The sequence below is a fragment of the Protopterus annectens genome, chromosome 12.part0, assembly GCF_019279795.1.
Source record: "Protopterus annectens isolate FY-2018-M chromosome 12.part0, PAN1.0, whole genome shotgun sequence".
NCBI lineage: Eukaryota > Metazoa > Chordata > Ceratodontiformes > Protopteridae > Protopterus > Protopterus annectens.
The window spans coordinates 623,237,849-623,257,407 of record NC_056746.1 but is presented as its reverse complement, the minus strand read 5'-3'; the positions used below and the strand labels follow the sequence as shown (position 1 = coordinate 623,257,407).

Below are 19,559 nucleotides of genomic sequence, written 5' to 3'. Positions count from 1 at the left end.
AAATACTATGTATAAATTAGAAATTTCATCTATCAACTTAGTATTTTTAATTCCATGCAACTCACTTTAATAGCATGAAGCTTCTGTAAAGATCAGTGTACATATGTAAAGCACAAAATCTTATCAGAAAAGGCATTAAGTATAGCAATGCCAATGCAGATCATATATATTAAAACATACATTTCAATATTGTCTAGTATATATTTAGATCATACTTTTACTACATTTCTAAAAATGCATTTAAGAGCTTCATGCAGAGCCTAATAATCATTTTTAACTAACTTTTAACAGTAAAACTTTGAATTTAATGCATTCACCTTGTTTAGTTTAATCTTCTTCTCTGTCTCTGCAATCTTGTGGAAGTATTTCCTGTTTCACAGGAATTTTAAAAGTGAAAGAGTTCTTCCTGAAGTTGCAGCACATCCAAAATGTTATTGTAGAGACTCATTCTAAAGCTTTAAAATAATTAAATATGCTTCAAGTGGGAAAAACAGTGTTTGGCTTCAGTTTTAAACTTGTAGAACACTCTTGACCACATCAAGCGAACTGCAGCAGTTTAAACAGCCATTTTAAATGAACTTTTACACAAAAGTTTCATGAAAAAAACTAGCATACCTTTCATTTTACATCAAAATCGCTCAAGTCCATACAAGCCATACACTCCTTAAACAACCATGTATTCAGGAGAGAAAAAAAAGCATTCACACTACACATATATATCATTATAATATCATTGTAAATCAACTTGCATTGCTTTAAATATTTGATATTTACTTATTTTTACTATATATTTTATATTATATAGCATTAAACTAGACTGTAAAATTATGAGACATTATAAGCTGTTATTTGATGAAGAACATAACTATTTACCCAAAATGATTAGCCCCTTTTATTCTTTTTATTAAATAATAAAACATAGATATATCAGAATAAATGTGTAACTTTGTATTAAAACATTGTCTATTAGGACAAATAAAAAACTTTTACAGTGTTTCAGATGATATTCTTATCTAGAAGTTAATAAGAGCAAGAGTATGTTAAGAACTTACAAGTTGTCCAATATATATTCAATCATTTGTCTGTAGGTTTTTTTTACTTTGTTTTTCTTTTAAACTCCACCCATTTCTTGTGGTTGTCTCTTTAAGTTTGTCAGTGACCAGTCCATATCTTCAGGCTTGTCCAAAAGTCTCTTCTTTTGAACAACATCCACTGCTTCATTTAATGTGTTGAATGTTTTTTGTCCCTTGGGTAACAAAATCCTAATTTTAGTGGGGAACACGAGCTGTGCTTTAATGTTCACTTTCTTTAAACTTTTGATAAAGGGAACACACATGCCTTTCTTTTGGTCATAGTAGAAGTGGAATAGCCATTACTAAATCTTATGCTGCAGTATGTATTATTTGCTATTGTATGTATATTCAATTTTTCTTCATGTACTGTGCTGCTCATTTATTGTTCTGTGGAGCTTTTCTCCCCAGGCCTCCATTGAAAAAGGACCTGTGTACAGTTGGAATTTCCTGGTAAACAAATGTAAATAAATAAATAATGATAAATAAAATAAATTATAGAGTTTTCTCTTATTTTATAGGTGTGTTAGCCCAGGCTGTCTTCAGGACCAAGTCTTTATACTGACCTGACATGAATTTAACTATAAATGATCTAGGAAAATGTGGATTGCTTTTTAGTGAAGTGTTTGAAAGAGATATATGTGCTTTCTCAATGCAAATGAGAGAGCTTCAGGTAAATTTAGAGACTTAGGAAGTCAGTTATTTGCAAAAAAAATCATGTTGTCTCCTTCTTCCTTCTCTGGTATTCCATAGATTTTTATATTATTTCTCATTAACCTACTCTTAAGATCTTCTATTTTTTTCTATAAGTACAGAATTTTGTTTGAGAACAAATTCAATGTGATTCTCAGTTTCAGCCACTCTCCCCTCCATGTCATTTACTGCTTATTCAATTGCTGTTATTTGTTGTGACTGTTGCATAATCACCCAATCAATAACTTCATTTGTTTCTTAATTTCTTCTTTTATAGTGTTCATTTTCATCTCCAGTTTATCTTTTTTTGATGCGAGATCCTGGATACTATTTATTATAGACTACAGTTATTTCTGGATTATAGTTTCTTGTTAAGTTCCTTTCGAGTGACTCATTTTAACAATGAAGCAAAAAAGTTGTACAGGAAAATGTAACAGAAAAATCACCAACTACATTTTTTCTGTAAAAAAACTTATAGATATCTACTTAAATATTAATCTCCCAGTGAAAAATGGCTTTAAAATGAATTTTTTGATAAAAAAAATCCTGTCAGAATAAATTAAAATAAGCAGAGCAAAGTTTCAGTGCAGCTAGCAGCTCTCCATCTTGCCCCCCATCAGCGTTATTCTTTGATGTCCTCATTGACCTGTAGCTAATAAATTATCCTTATCCTGGAGAGGATGATTCATCTATTTTATTTCTTGCCATATCCTCTGTCCATGGCATGAAATAAAATAGACTTTGTTGTGTCCATATGTTAGAAGCTTTACACACTGTTCCTCCACAAGGTTGCTTCCTGGAGACATGCCATGTGAGGTCTTCAATTTTTAATGGAAGCAAAGAGTCTCTTTCACTTGAATAGGTTAGTTAGGTTATTCATACTTTAAAATTAAATGGAAAAATTCAAGAAATATTTTTATGAATGCATTTCAAGTAATGAAACTGCCGTCCCATTAGTGGTTAGAGACACCAGCCCCTTCATTCCCTTACTATTGGTTCTTATAATTATTTATTTATTTCAGTTTAATGACCAGGGAAGTCAACTGGGCCAAGAAGAGCCTGTTATTAGTGGAGCCCCGGGGAGAAAAGCTCCATAGGCAATGCAACACAAGTATACAATGTTCATAGACAATTATAAACATGGATAACATGCATAATATATACATTATTTAAAGAGTAGTATAGAGTACAATTGATAGAATGCATTTGAATACAGAGTAGCAGTAGTTTCAGTGGAACAAAATAAAACATTCTACATTGAGTCTGTAACTAATTTAAACATTTGGAGAATTGAGGGTTTCTATATAAAAGGAGTAGATGAAGGCAGAAATATATACAGGAAGTGTATATAGTAGAGTAGGCAGCATGTGGGAAGAAATGCCAGTGAGTACAGGGTAGCTGTAAATATATAGCATACCAAATATTTTATTTCTACAAATCATCTTATTTATTTATTTAAAATATTTTTTCTCAGTCAAATCCTGCGGTACATGGAACAGAACACTTAAGTGTGACATTTGCAAATATAAAGGCAGTACAACTGACTACAGAATTTGTTTATAGAACTTGTTTAACAAAGATAACAGATTTATGCATCATATGTAGAATTTAAAAAAAAACTTAAAATCCTTAACTGTAGCTGTAATCTGCAATGTAAATGTTAAACTATAAAAATAAATAAAATTAAATAAAAAAAAGTAAGTTGGAGCTTGAATGTTGTGACTCATGACAACTGGTAATTTTTATCAAAACCCACAACAAATAACCCTAATGAATGAGTTCTGTGCCAGAAAACTAACTGGTGTCAATAAATTGTATTACTATAAATACTCCCAAAGCAGTCGGTCAATATCCTTTGTGTGGTATTTCCATGCAGAGCTAACTTGCAGTAACTTATGCAGCAATACAGGAGTGTAATTTTTTGACTCATTACATGGCTGCAAACATACTTTTGCCAGTAAAATCTTTTTTTTTTTTTTTTTTGGTTACCAGGTTGATTTACAGTTATCCATGCAAATATCTTGCAGCATTCCTTTGAAAATAATGTCATAAATAGTGAAAAAGGAAAAACATTCACTCACATACATTATACACCTTGGGGTTGGCATAATGGTTAAGGTGTTTATCTGACAGGCAAGAGATACAAGATCTGATCTCCACCAAGAGAAACTGGCTAAACTTAAAATGGCTTATAAGGACAGCTAGCTTAGTTTTATAACTGTCACTTGGGTACGTTCTAGTCTAATCTGAGCAAAGTAAGTAAAACTCAGAAGATAGCTGGAGGGTGATATAGTTTTAATCAGCCAGATAGTACAAAAATACAAGAGTGAATTGGAAATCTTGCAACATCATTTAACATGCTTGAAAGCAGCCAATATTGTGCTGTCGCTCTCTCTACAATGTCCTGTTTGTTAATGTACCTGTTGATTGTACTCAATATAAATGTTTGAATATAGTAGCTATGTATAACTGATTATTTCTAACCCTGTCCCAAAATAATCCTAATATCTTCCTTATTTACTAATTTGTATACATGTTGTTTTATGCATTACTGTGCTCCCTTATTTCCCTTCTTAGTTTACATGTACTTTATTTAGTTATGTATCTCCTTGTAATGACTGTTTCTCCTTCTGGGACCCCTCTGAAATTGTCTTTATTTTTTTTTTCTACCTGTAAAGATTATTTCTAGGCTGTCACCTTGATCCCCCCTATGAAAATGTTATTATGCCCCAGTCAGGCTAACCCAATTAACATAAATGCATAATTAAAAGGTTGAAAGTCCTGAAAGTAATGATCTCCATCACAGTGCACTTAAGCTTCCCACACTCCTTTAATGGTCTAGCCACCTTATGCCTCCTGCAACTTTTTTCTAGCACTAATTTACAGCTGTCTCATTCCATATGGTGATGTTCAGACAATTCTTTGCCTATGGGGGGACTTTGTGTTATGCTAGAGTCACAATCTTGGATCCCCCTAACCCAGATACTGTTTTACTATGATAGATGCAAACCAGTATTTAATACTTCATCACATATCTCCACTCCCACCCCCCACCCCCACCCACAGACACTATAGAATTAGTCACTGAGTTAGCAGATCCACAAAGCACTGATATGCAATATATGGTGGGAAAAATTATGTGTCTCGTGTAAAGGTTTATATCAGAAAAGTGTGTTTTTATGGACAGTATCAGCCTGTTCTAACAAAGGTACTGGAATTGGTAAATAGCAGCTATAAGCAGTGTATTGCCCATCACAAAGCTTCTTGTTCTCTTTATAGTTCCTAAATACAGTAATTCACTGATGCCAACATTATTATAAATACATAAATAAAATTAGCACACAATAACATCACTGAAGACTACAGTATGAAAAAACAGTGGCTTTTATATACCATGATACATAAATAAACTTTGTATCCTAGATGGAAGCTGTTCAGTCCCCATAAATATTTAATGTGCCAAAGAGCCATTGTGTTCTCATTGAGGTGAAGAAATAGATAGTGTTAATTTTTCTTTTATTAAAACTATTGTTTTCAGATTGAAAAGACACTGGTATCTTCTTGTTTTGTGCAAAGTCCTGATCTCCAGCCTCTTATGGGAACTCATTGGTTGTCGTATGTCCTTCTGTCTCATTGCTTTGCAGTGTTGCTGCTGCTTGAAATCACATGCCTTTTGCATTTGTGAAAAAGTCTTGGCACCAGCAGTTGAATGTATTTTAAAGCATGGTCAGTAAATCAAATTAAATTTAAAACCATCTGATAGCAAAGTCTCTTTGTAGAAATTAAGGTTCCTGTTTTTATTTAATTTTAAATTTTAGCAAAGAATTAATCAGAATATATTCAGCTTTCCATGATCTTATGATCTTGCCAAGTCAGCAAAGGCATGTCAGCATCTCTTCTCACAGAGCATAACATGTAAAAAAATGATGATCATCAGCTTATTCTATTTTATTGCATGACTGGAATAGAACTAGCTACTTTGTGAATTCTTTCTATTCATATTTTTTTGGCAGACTTGCCCATTCAGCTGAGAGCGCCCTAGCAAATGGAACACGTTACCTTAGTGTTTAGTATTTCAGGGTTGCCAGTCAATCTTTTATTTTTCCATGTGGCATGATATTCTACATTAGTTAGATTGCTTCTAGAAATTCAGTTTTGGCCTCCACATTCAGCAAATGAGGTTTAAATTCAAAGACATTGTCTCAAAGAGTTTCTGTTCTATTCAAATGCTCTGTCAGCATGCTGCCCAATTCTTTTCATTGGAGACTGTCATAGTGGTGATTTTTTTTCCAGATAGGAATTTGTTATAAGTAACTCATTTGTTATCCTGGTAGCAGTTAATTGTTCTGCATTATTGTTCTTTTATTTCACTGCAGCATTAAAGTTGTACAGATTCATGAGGAGACTGGAAATTACAATTTCTTTGTAGGCTGTATTCTTTGTATGCTGATCTATGTGAAATAAAATCGAGCAAATTAGTTTTTTTTTTTTTTTTGCAGTTTAATATCTTGGTGCAGCTGCTCTCCAGGCATCATAACTGGAATACTTTTCACCTTTACATTTGTTTCCTCAGTAATTAGTTTTGTTTGAAATGAGTAGATAACTGGTTTTCTTTGTTTTAGAATCTGAATAACTTTATACACTTACCTCTTCTTTTCATTGAACAAGCACCATGAGATCTTAACCACCCACCTAAAGTGCCACTAGTTTAGGTATATATTAACTGGGCTTAACAACTATTCAGATGAATGTCATCTCAGGAATATGACATTCACTTCATGCATTGTGATATCAGTACTGAAAGTTAAACCTGAGTGCTTGTTGTGGTGAAAGAATCCTACAGCATTATAGACAAAAGAGTATCCTAGTATTTTTTTTTTCAGCACGACCTCAGTACATTTAACATCTGGGCATACCTATCAAGTGTACCTCATTACAGATAACAAGAAACATCTCTTATTTATTTATGCAATTACATTTGTTCATTCCCTTGTAAAAAGGCCTCATTCACACACAATATGTGGTTTATTTAGGGAATTATCTAAGGTAGTCACAGGGCACCTCAGTATACATGTGTGGCTAAACCGAGTTCTGCTGATGCATCAGTGCTGGTGAATGGACATTTTGTCAGTGTTTTCAGACTTCATACATGCTGAAAGGAGAACAAGTGAGGTACATCGGTGAGTGACAGGCATATGTGCCACAGATGCACATGTCAAGTTGCTCCACAGGAAAGTGTCAGGCTTAGCTGCAGAGAGACAAAAGCAGACACACACACACACACACACACACACACACACACACACACACACACACACACAAAAATATGGCTCTGAACCAGGCATGCCAATGTGCGTATAGGAATGAATGGAGTACAGCAGTATTCTGTACATACTGAACTGGCTTGAGACCCTTCTGTGGTAACTTATGGAATTATCCCTGCCCTGCACTGGCATTAACATCAGAGCCAAAACCCAGTGGATAGGGAACCCGAGGTGGGGGATACATTTCCATGGAGCCACAGCTAACAGGGAGTGTAGCTGTGTACTTCATACTATCCCTCATGTCAGTGTTTCCCTCCCTTTTATCTCTGTGCTTGCTCCTGTTTGTTGCCCAGTCCTTATTAGTGCTCACCAACTGCAGAAACATTTCACTGCTGAAATATCACACTATGGATTCAGATAAAGTAGAAAACAATAAAGCAGCACTCTATTTTTATTCAACAATAACAGGATAAAGCTTTCGGGTAACACCCTTCATCAGTATATTAATACCATCTTATTCACAGTATAAATAGGAATTTACTAAAAGCACATGACACAACCAGTAAAAAGTTAATTCAAATCAATTGACTAACATTCATAAAACTTTAAAGACATACCATTGAATGAAACATTTTCAACAACATTTTGTTACATTTACTGATATTTCTTCATGTTTATGCTCTCATTTATATTCCTTTTGTTTAGCTACTAATATGGGTTTTAAGCTAACCATATTATTCAGACCCGGATATTTGTCTGCTTCTAACATAGTTATCCATCTATATTCAGCTATGTCCAACTTATTAACAATATTCCCACCTCTCATATTTACATACAATACCTGCAATACTTTAAATTTAAATTTATGTGTTGGTCCCTTTTCCTTAAGGTGCTTGGTTAATGCATTGGTCATTACCATTCTTCTAACTTTTGATTTGTGTTCAGTTATAGGGTCTTTCAAATGCCTAGAACACTTATCTGCATAAAATCTTGCACATACCATGCATGTAGCCAAGTATACTATTAATTCAGTATTACATGTTGTATAACAATCTATCTTGTATATTTCCTTTCTTATAGGATGTTTGAATTCTAATTTACTACATATATCTTTACAGCAACTACAATTTCTGAGACGTAATGTATCAGCTAAGATATATTACAACCCAGAACAATTTAAATAGGAAAATAGAGAATGTTATACAAAAAATTGGCGTATATTGTTATCTATGCCAGAACTGAGATTTGTTGTAGGCGAGAAGCCAAAATTTGCACACAGGAATTGTCTGAATTTAAAGAGAGATTTATGTTATAAAGACTTTAGCTGAAACAACAAGGAAGTGGTAATTAAAAATAAAAATGGCACTATGCCATGCTACAATTGTAGTTGTAATACTTGAGTATGTGTTTTTATGACAAAGTCATAAAAAGAGGATATCCTGAATTAGAGATAAAAAAACTGTTGGAAGAAAAAATTGTGATGAGGGAAAACAAAGAGACTCACAAGCTATTAAAAATGTTATAAGTAGAAATTGGGGTTTATTTAGGGTAAATAGTGAACTACTTAATAAACTAGGGAGTCACCCCAAGTTTATTCAGAAGAGAGCTAAGAATTATAAAAACTATTTTCAAGGTAAATTGAATAGACCAAAGTGATTAAACAAAAATGTGGCATGATTAAATGCTTTAATTGTAATATGTGTAATTATATATTTACAGATTCTAATGAATTAGCTATATGAGAAACAAATAGTTAAAGTACCAGGGTTATTCAGTTATAAGTCAAAAAATGTTATGTATTTGAGTTTTTGTGTTGAATGTAAATCCTTCTATGTGGGTAGAACCACCCGTGAATTGAACAGAAGGATTTATGAGCACAAGTATGCTATTCAATCTGGAGATGAGAGGAATGCATTGAGTAAGCATTACAAAGCTAAAAAAATGTAAGGTTGAGTTTAAATTTATTGTTTTAGAAGCACTTTCCAACAGTTCGAATATTATTAATATTGATGGAGAGCTTGGCTGGCTTGAATATTGTTGGCAAGTAAGGCTTAATGCCTGCTTTCCGCTAGGGTTAAATAACAGAGAAGAGTTTGTGATGTATCTTAAAAGGAAAGGATTAAAGCACTAGTATTGTGCTTTAATTTGGGTGTTTGACTTTAAATTCAAATGCACTTGAGTATGTAGATAAAACAAACTTCATCAGATATATTGTAGATCTTGAAATCAGTCATATATATAGAGGTAATTAACCAATCAATTCATCAAGTACACATAATAAATGAGCTGCATCTAACAGTTAAAGAAGCCTTTTTAAAGGGATAAGCACCTAAACAAAGACTCCACACTCACTATTTTGAAATGTACATATAAAAATATATATGACGCACAGTAAAACCAAAACTGTGCTACAAAATATTATAACACCATACAATTAATTATTGAAAACTCATGATGAACTAAAATATAAACAAGAAAACTTTTTGGAGCCTGCAAATTTTCTTTGCAGTATGCACAGTGTTTACAAGGAAACCTGACACTGTGTCTAATGTTTTACTGCCATGTGCCCTTAAAATGCTCTTATAATTCCTTCATCTACAGAAACAATGCTTCTTTTGGTAGTTTGCAAGTATGAATAGATATTCTACTCAGTTCAAGTATCATGTCTATCCCTATGTTATTGTTTTAAGGTCTGTCACTATACAGATCAAAACTTTGGTGTTGGCAGTGAAGTGCTGAGATGTGCAGCAGTGTCAGTGGCACAACAGGTAGCACATTTGCCTTTGGAGTTGAAGGCTCTAGGTTCTATTCCCACACCAGGTAGATGAATTGATGACACTACAGTTGAACTTAAGTGGGGATTTGCACTCCTGAGTGTGTCATCCTTCAGCTAGGATGGTAAACTGAGGTCATCTGCTTGAGATGGTGATAGCTCAGGTGGATTTAAAAGATTTCACAGCACCTATTGAAAACAGTAAGGGGAAGATGTTCATCACTCACACTGCCACATTGGCATATGGGTTCTGTGACTGCAGAAACCCACACTGGAAGCTTTCCAAAACTCAGAATCCCCATTTCTGATTCTCTTTGACAGGGGATTGACATTGCCCCTTCCATCAAGGGAAGCCTATCTCTGTCACAGAAAATCTGTTATTCAGTCTTTTACTTCCAACTGTAGGACTCACACAGTTTAATCTCCTCAGCAGCATGCAATGCACTGGGAGATTACAGTTTACAGACTTAGATAAGATCCCTTTTGTAATTTCCCTTCCTGTTTTTGTTATATACATTTGATTTCTTTCTGTTTTATTTAAAATATCTGTATGTGTAACTATACACACACATACACATACAGATACATTTATATATTTACATGTATTAACTTTTGAGTTTAATATTCCTGCTATTTGCTACTGCTGTTAATTCCTCTGAGAATTCCATCTTACTTTTGTGTTATTTTTAAGCTTAATATTGCTTTTAAACAATTATGGGGCTTATCTAAAGTGTTTTTTTTTACTTGTACTGAGAAACTGAAGATCCTATGGAGTCAGTTGAACACTATGCCTCTTGTTTCTGTTGTTTATATGGTTCATTTTGAGGTTCTAAATGAGAAAATATTGTATTTTTTCACTTTTTTCTTCATTTATATATAATATTTGTTACTGATTTAACACAGCTATAACTGTTTTTGTAATCGTTGGATCATGATTTTACCACAAATAATTTTTATTTGCATTTTCTGTGGAGATTTCTTTTTCATTTCTGGAAAGGCAGTCTCTAAGCAAATTCATATACATGTTGTTTTTAAAAAGTTTCTTTTTGATTTAAAGACATATATGTGATTTTTTGTCACTATATGGACAAGTAAATTTTATTTTGTATGATGACTGCGTGTGCTATTGTTTACAACACGGTGCAAATTGTAGATCAAAACTTTATACAAATTAAATTGTTTCTGCTATATTTTATGTAGTCTGGCCCCATTTACTGTGTGGGAACATGTTTGTATTTTCTATTATTGCTGCCCTTAATCAGCCCTTAATAGTGTATTATTCTGGCTGGTGTTTGTCCTCCTGACATAATGGATCCTGTTGCATCTGCCCCTCCATAAATCCAATTGCACTTAAAAAGAAAAAAAATCAACAAAAACATGCCTCAGCTTATGGTTTGTGAATCTGTTGTTGCCGTAAGCTGACTTGCATTAACATTCAAAAACCTAAACAAGTGTTTGTGCCATTCTTGGTTCATCCTAGTTAGCACTAAAAGCATGAATAGCTGACTTTCTGTGACAGGGGTAGGCTTTCCCTGATGGCAGGGGCATGGCCAATCCCCTGTCACAGAGAGTCAGTGGATGGGAGTCTGAGTTCTGGAAAGCTGCCAGTGTGGATTTGTGTAGTCACAAAACCCATATTCCACTGAGGCAGTGTCAAATCTGAACATCTACTGCTACAGGTAAATAGGACTTTGCAAGTGTACTTTCCTGATGTCCTGGACAAATTTCCCCTAGAATATAAATACCACCTCAGGTCTCCACCATGAAAATGGGGCACTAGCCTAGTGGTAGTAACCTGTCAGCAAAAGGATGGACAGATAGATGGACAGATGAGGACCCCATCATCTTTTAATTAAATAAATGTAACATACTAAGGAATAATAAGAGGTTATGTATTCTTGTATAGTGAAGATGAAATCACAGTATCAAGTGCCACCAGTTTTTCAGTACCAAATGCCAAAAATGTCAAGTATCTACATTCTCATTCATTCTCTCCATTCTCACTGTTCATCCACATCATTTATCTTCTTCCCTATAGATACACACACTCCACTTTAATTTGTTAAATTTCAGCTTCAGATAAATGATCCGAAGAGTAAAACCAGTAAAAGTAAAACTAATTCCTTCTTTAAAGTTTAATTAATAATGCACTAGTCATTATGTGATGCCTACACCTGCATGAGCAAATGTGAGAAGACATACACAGAAACGCATACTTTCAAACTAAACATTTATCTTCAAAAATTTATGAAAATATATTTTAATGGCAAGGTGGATCCTTGATATCAGGCTTAGTGTTTTTGCCATAATCCCTTATACTGGTTCAGATGCCATTTATGTAGTTTTCACTTCAGGTATTGCTAGAATAGATGGTGTGTGTGTGTGTGTTTGTTTCTGTTGGGGTGAATCAGCCTGCAAATTAGCCAAAATTATTTGTGTGTGTGTGTGTGTGTGTGTGTGTGTGTGTGTGTGTGTGTACGTTGCTTGTGTGTGCGTGTGTGTGCGTTGTGTGTGTGTGTGTGTGTGTGTGTGTGTGTGTGTGTGTGTGTGTGTGTGTGCGTGTGTGCGCGCTTGTGTGTGTGTGTGTGTGTGTGTGTGTGTGTGTGTGTGTGTGCATGTATTGGGGTGAATCAGCCTGCAAATTAACTAAAATGATGCTACTGCCCTTGGCTAATCTTGAACTTTTATGTGCAGCTGACAGTTGATAGCAATAGGTGGAATTAAAAAAAGGTTGTGTGTCACTAAAAATAATCACAGCTAACTCGAGCACACATTGCCAGCTGAGGTTCAGAAATATTTGGAATACTCAATGTAATCATCTTGCAATGTAAGCTGTTTATACTCTGTGCCCCATCAGAGGCACTACATGAAAACACAGAAGGTATCACACAACAATGAGTGATAGGTCAGGTAACCTTGTGACTCAGTACTGCATTGTTAAGATATTTGATTGACACCCCATCTTTTGGCCACACTGGGGGTGTTGGTGCAGCAAATGCCCTGTACAGGAGATTTACACGCCATCAAATGCAGATTCCCTGGAAAGATACTGAGTAAGTGAGACTCACTGAAAGTTCTGCTCCTGGGATAGTTTTACATAGTTGCAGATGTTCATCGTGCATACAGCTGCAGTCTTCATACTTGGGTTATCCTGCCGTCAGGCGGGTCCTCGGTCGGCCGAATTCCAAATTCTAGGTCCGGCGTCAGTTGTCGTTGCTTCTTCCCTGATGTCAGTGTGGCAGGGGTATAAAATAGGCTGCCGACACCATTTTCTTCAGTCTTTCTTGCCGTACGGTGCCCGAAGCAGAAGCAGTTCGCAAGTGCCGGTCGGCCAGCTGCTGAGATTTACGAATAGTATTTCAGCCAAAGTCGTCTTTAAAGCTAAGTACCCCGTTGGGGAAACTTTTCTTGCCTCAGACCGATGTCAGACAAAGTTAATAATTGCATTTCTTGTGGGAAGCAAATACCGCATAAGGATTTTCACTCTTGCTATATACCTTGCTTAGGGACAGACCACGACGTCTCGGCCTGCCATTTTTGTGCTAGGTTTAACAAGCACACTATTAAGCGCCGGGCGGAGTTCGGCCTTCATTATTTTGGCAAAAAATTTAATTATATCATGTCGTTGGATGCACCTACGCCAGTTTTAGGTAAAAAATGCAAGGATAAGGACAGACATCCGAGGCCTGCACCGAGTACTGAGATCACGCTTAGGCTGACTACCGGTTCTCAGCGAGGTGCCTACACAGCCCCTGACTACCGATGAAACTATTTTACCAGTGACTTCATTACCCGAAGTCGCAGGATCCTCGGTCTCCATTCCCACTGCAGATACCGACGCCACTCTTGACGGGGAAACCGAAAATTTAGCGAGGCCTGCCATTTCTGAAGGCGTTTTCAGGCCTACCACCTCCTCTATTAAATTGTTCACTAAATCTAAAGCTGCAATGAAAATTAAAAAACAGGGTCCTCAGACCCCCTCTCAAGGCCCCATGCCTAAGAAACAGATGCTTAAAATGGCTGAGGATTTGATTACTCTCATCAGGGGTTCTCAACCCCCCTCAGACAAAAGGCCCAGGTTGGAGGAAGACTACCCTTCCTCAGACCAGGCTTCTATTACCTCAGACCATTCTGAGGACCAGGATTACGCCTATTCCCCATTTGAAGACTCTGATGCTGAGGAGTCTATTCCCTCGGTCTCCCCCCCTGAGGACTACTCTTTTGGGGAAACCCTGCATACATTGAGAGAGCACTTCCACTGGGAAGGCCAAGATTACTCAGATTCCAAGAAAAGGCTCAGGGAATTTCTACTACTTCCCCAGCATAGGCCCCTGGCTATTCCTCCTGTCTTAGATATTTTGGATGATGTGTACGCAGAAGCCAGTCTTAATCCAGACTAATTACCTCCAGCCCTTGTTAAACCAGACAGAAATTACCGGGTTCCTGATTCTCACCAGTTCCTTTATAAAAGTCATACTGCTGACCCAGAAACAATTTCACAGGGTCCCAAGGGGATTAAGGCCTCTACTGCTAAAAACCCTTTACCTTCAGAGAGAGATTCCAGAGCATTAGAAAGGTGGGGGAAAAAGGTGTATACATCAGCCACTTTAACCATGAGGGCATTAAACTGTCAATTTCATATGTTAAAATACCAACAGTTCTTGCTATCTCAGCTGAAAAGCAAAATGACGCAAACAGAACAACCAGACTTGAAAGAGTTGCAGGATTTGTTGCATGGAGCAGAACAAGTGGGGTAACATACCTTGCAGTGTGGTTTTGATGCTTTAGAGGCCTCATGTAGAGCTGATGTCATGGGGTCTGTCATACGTAGACATGCTTGGCTCAAAGAGCAAACTTTACCAGATCATGTCAAAGCAAAGTTATTAGATGCAGCACTACAAAAAGATGTATTGTTCTGTGTTAAAGCTGAGGAGGTACTAAAGAAAATGGAGGAAAAAGCAAAATCTATGCAAACAGTTAAAGATTTCTTGCAGGTGCAGCCTCCACGCTTCAGCAGAAACTGGCCTTCAAAAAATTGGTCCTTTCCAGCCACGGACAGACCCCAAAGGGGCAGATGCAGACGCCCAAGGGGTAGAGGACAACCTCAAGGATCTTACAGTGCAAGACAGTGGCAAACACCAGCCCCAAGAGGTGAAGAAGATAGACCACAGTCATTTAGAAAACAGACGCAATGACTTTCCCCTATGCCTGCCAAGCAAAGCTATAATGGCAGCATCTTTGGGCGGAAAACTGGCCTTATTTTCAAAAAACTGGCACATTGTTACAAAGGACAAATGGATTATGGATATTATAGACAGAGGCTACAGGTTCCACTTTCACACCCTTCCAAAAATGAGAGGCATGCCAAACCTGCCACAGAATCAATGGGCAGAGGCACAAAGACAAATTACCGCTCTCATGGATATGACAGCAATTCAAGAGGTACCTGCAAAAGAATTACTCAAGGCTATTTCTGGTACCAAGGAAGGACAAAGATTGGAGACCCATCTTAGACCTATCTATTCTAAACACGTATCTAGAGGTACCAAAATTCAAGATGCTCACATTACAGCAGCTTCTTCCCATGCTGGGCAAGGAGTCTTGGCTGGTAACGTTGGACCTCAAGGAGGCATACCTGCATGTCCCTATCAGACAAGATTGCAGAAGATACCTCAGATTTCTTGCAGGTTCAACCCATTACCAATTCTCTGCATTGCCCTTTGGCTTATCTACTGCACCCAGAGTGTTTATGAAATGCCTGGCATCAGTAATTGCCTTCTGCAGACAACAAGGAATCCAAATCTACCCATATCTGGACGACTGCCTGATCCAAGCAGACAGCAAGGACATTCTATTGCAACATCTGGCGTTTGTAATAAAAGTGTTAAACTGCCTGGGGTACACAGTGAACAAAAAGAAATCAAAACTAATACCTTCTCAACAGATAATTTTCCTGGGTGCCAACTTAAACACAATCACCCAGATGGCCTACCTCATGCCAGACAAACAAGGGCAACTGTCTCAATACTTCAACAGAATGGCAACTTTAACCAGGCTAACTGCAAGGAAAATCCTGCAGGCTCTGGGGTTCATGGCATCTTGTATCCTACTAATACCATTTGCAAAACTGCATATGAGGAAACTACAATGGTACCTAAAAAACTTATGGTCTCAACACAGCTACTGCTTGGAAACAATTATACCACTCATTCCATGCCTTCAAAAGGAATTTTTGTGGTGGGCTCAAGCATGCCAAAGAAACACGGGTCTTCCTTTCTGCTTACCACAAGCAACTCAAATCATCACAACAGACGCCTCAGACTACGCCTGGGGAGCACACATGGCAGGTTAGTGTATTCAGGGAAAATGGTCCCAAAAAGAGATGCACCTACACATCAACCAAAAGGAGATGCTAGCCGTGCAAAATGCTCTTATGACCTTCAAAGACCTACTGCATCCAGGCCAGCTATTAATAAGGACAGACAACACCACAGCCATGTGGTACATAAACAAACAGGGGGGAACGCATTCATACCCCCTGTGCAGACAAGCCATGACCCTGTGGAACACAGCACTGGAATTACAAATTCAACTACAGGCACAATTCCTGCCAGGGAAGGAAAACACGCTGGTAGACAACTTAAGCAGAAATATGACAGACCCACACGAGTGGAAGTTGCATCCTCAAGTCTTTTCAAAGATAACTCAGGCATGGGGACAGCCAGACATAGATCTATTTGCTACCCACAGAAATTACCAGTTGGAGAAATTCTGCTCAAGGACCTATCATCCACAGGCCTGGAAAGTGGACGCACTCTCTTTCAATTGGACAACATTGACAGTCTATGCCTTCCCACCTCTGCCTCTACTGGCCAAAGTCCTATTAAAAACCAGAGCAGAGAGGCCACAAATGATTCTCATTGCTCCAGACTGGCCATGACAGCACTGGTATCCTCTCCTAATGAGCCTGTCACACTCACCACCATGGATCCTTCCACAAGTTCCTCTTCTTTTGTCCCAGCACAATTACAAGACCCTTCACAGCCAGCTCAGAACTCTAAATCTAGCTGCATGGAGAATACCTTAATTTCCCAACAGACTCTCCTCTCCAAGGAGGTACAGGGTGTCATCTTGGAGGCCAGGAGACCCTCTACTAGAAAAACCTACTCCGCCAAATGGAAACGATTTTGTGCCTGGAATCAAGCTAAGGGTCAGAATCCATGGGTAATAAATACACCTCAGATTTTACAGTACCTAGCTGGGATGTTAAACAGTGGCCTTTCCTTCTCTTCCATCAAGATCCACGCTTCAGCCATTTCAGCACAGTACAATATGGATCCTCCTTTATTCTCACATCCTCTTTTAAGGCAGTTCCTCAGAGGGGCAAAAAGTATACAACCCCCACGGAAACCACCAGCTCCAGCTTGGGACCTCAACTTCGTATTGGAGAAGCTGACACTGCCTCCTTTTGAGCCGGCTGCTACAGCAGAGCTACAATACTTGTCTTGGAAAACAGCCTTCCTTCTGGCTATTACTTCAGCATGTAGGGTTTTGGAGCTACAGGCCCTCATGGCTGTGCAACCATTCATCATTTTCCATCGGGACAGGGTTTCCTTACAGGCTTTCCTACCTTCATGCCAAAGGTAATATCCAGTGTGGCTTTGAATCAGACTATTCATTTACCTACCTTTTATCCAAATCCACAGAACAAAGGAGAGAGGCTACTACATTCCTTGGACATTCACAGGCAACTTCGTTATTACTTGGACAGAACAAAGTAATTCAGAAAATCTGAGCAACTCTATGTGTCCTATGCTACAGGTGCTCAAGGAAAGGCTATTTCCAAACAGACTATTTCAAAATGGATAGCTCACTGCATACGCTTTTGTTATTCATTTCATGGAAAATCAGTGCCTGTATATATCAGATCCCACTCCACCAGGGCTACAGCTACCTCAGCAGCTTTCCTCAGGGGGGTCCCTACCAAAGACATTTATGCGCACTCGAACATCTACATTTATGGTAGGTACAAAACTGTACTTTATACTGAGAGATTGCAGCTGTATGAGCATTGTTCACTCTTACCAAGTATTTTCTCTTTTCTCAGATGTATAACCATGCAGTTTTATATATATATATATATATATATATATATATATATATATATATATATATATATATATATATATATATATATATATATACATACATATATATATATATATATATATATATATATATATATATATATATATATATATACATACATATATATATATATATATATATATATATAAGGGATGTGGGATTAAAGCTGTCCTTAGGGGATGTGGAATGTTTAAATGATTTTTACTTGCAGTTTCAGTGTGTGTCCTTCATTGAATTTTACTCATTCAGTATCTTTGTGAGAAGTTTGACTTGCAGTGAATCCACCCCATACAGCTATACTAAGTTACATTAACAGATAGTACCGGTTTAATAATAAAATTAAATAGATTGCCTAGCTATATTCCATGCTCCTGTTATGGCTGTACACTTGGACTGATGTCCCTGCAGCATCAGGTTGCCAGGAATGATGGCATGCTGAGGGAATCAGGACCATGCTACATTTCCTGGTGGTTTAGCACAACATGCCAAGTGCAAAAAAGGTTCATATTAGGACACACCAGAAGGCACAGCAACAAGCATCACCTCGGTGTGATGTGGTCCAACTTTAGACTGTCAGACCTAATTTTAAAATTGTTCTTTTTAAGCAAATGAGATGTGAAAAACTGACAGAGTAACATCTGTCAGGGGGCTTACTCCCCCTGCAGTCCCCAGAAGGACGGCAAAGCACTTAAAACTATGTATAGCAAGCGATACAGGATGTGGCATCTGCCTTGCTGGATGCATATGGCCATCTTTCACTAATATTAATTTTGTACTGTCCAATATTAACGCTCCATTTTTTTATACTTTAATATTAAAACATTTTACTATTGAAATCAAATGTACATAATTAAAATAACGACTATGAAATGTGCAAAACATTTAACTGACTACCCCACTGGGATATCAAACAAGTTGGCTCCTCTGCCCACACCTCTACAAAGTAAGATGGTGAGTCCTAATATAAACAATTGCCGTGCAATAGATAATTTTTATGCATGAAAGATTCAAAAGCTTTCTTTATACACTGCACTTTGCACTTAAATGCTGACTGGGCTACTCAGTCCATGCTGACATAGAGCTGCTTGTGAACTTTCTGAATATGTCCCACTGTGTTATTTTTTATCTTTAATTGGTTACTTTTTAAGAGATTTCAGCTCTTGCATATCTGTTTAATGAGACTTGGATGTATTTGTGTCTGAAGCTTCCCTGTGGAACTACACATTTACTAAATGTAGTAATTATTAAGCTTTGAATCATGCTTAGAATGTTGTAAGCAAAATCAAAAGCATAGTCTATTTTATGATCTTTGTGGGATAGAACAGTTCACTTGTTTAATGATCTGAATTGAAAAAATAAAGTATTACTTTTTTTACTGAGGAATTATAATTAAAAAAAGGTCAAAAATGTTTTTATATTTTATTGTGCAGCTTTGACTTCCTTGATAGTAAAAAGAAAGACTTGCTCCTACTCTGCTGCAGCACTTTTTGTAAAGGTTAACTGGTACAGGTATATATTGTCAGACAGCAGTGAACAACATTTTCCGAGATGTGTGAGCTTAACAAATAGCTCGGTCTTTATCTTTTCATATTACTAAATTTCATACAGTGA

The 19,559-nt window shown here is 37.0% G+C and overlaps 1 protein-coding gene across 4 annotated transcripts in view; it reads left to right on the top strand.

The window, feature by feature from the left end:
- IQCK (IQ motif containing K) overlaps positions 1-19,559 on the top strand; it is a 1,183,927-nt gene that overhangs the window by 544,584 nt on the left and 619,784 nt on the right. The window lies entirely within an intron of this gene.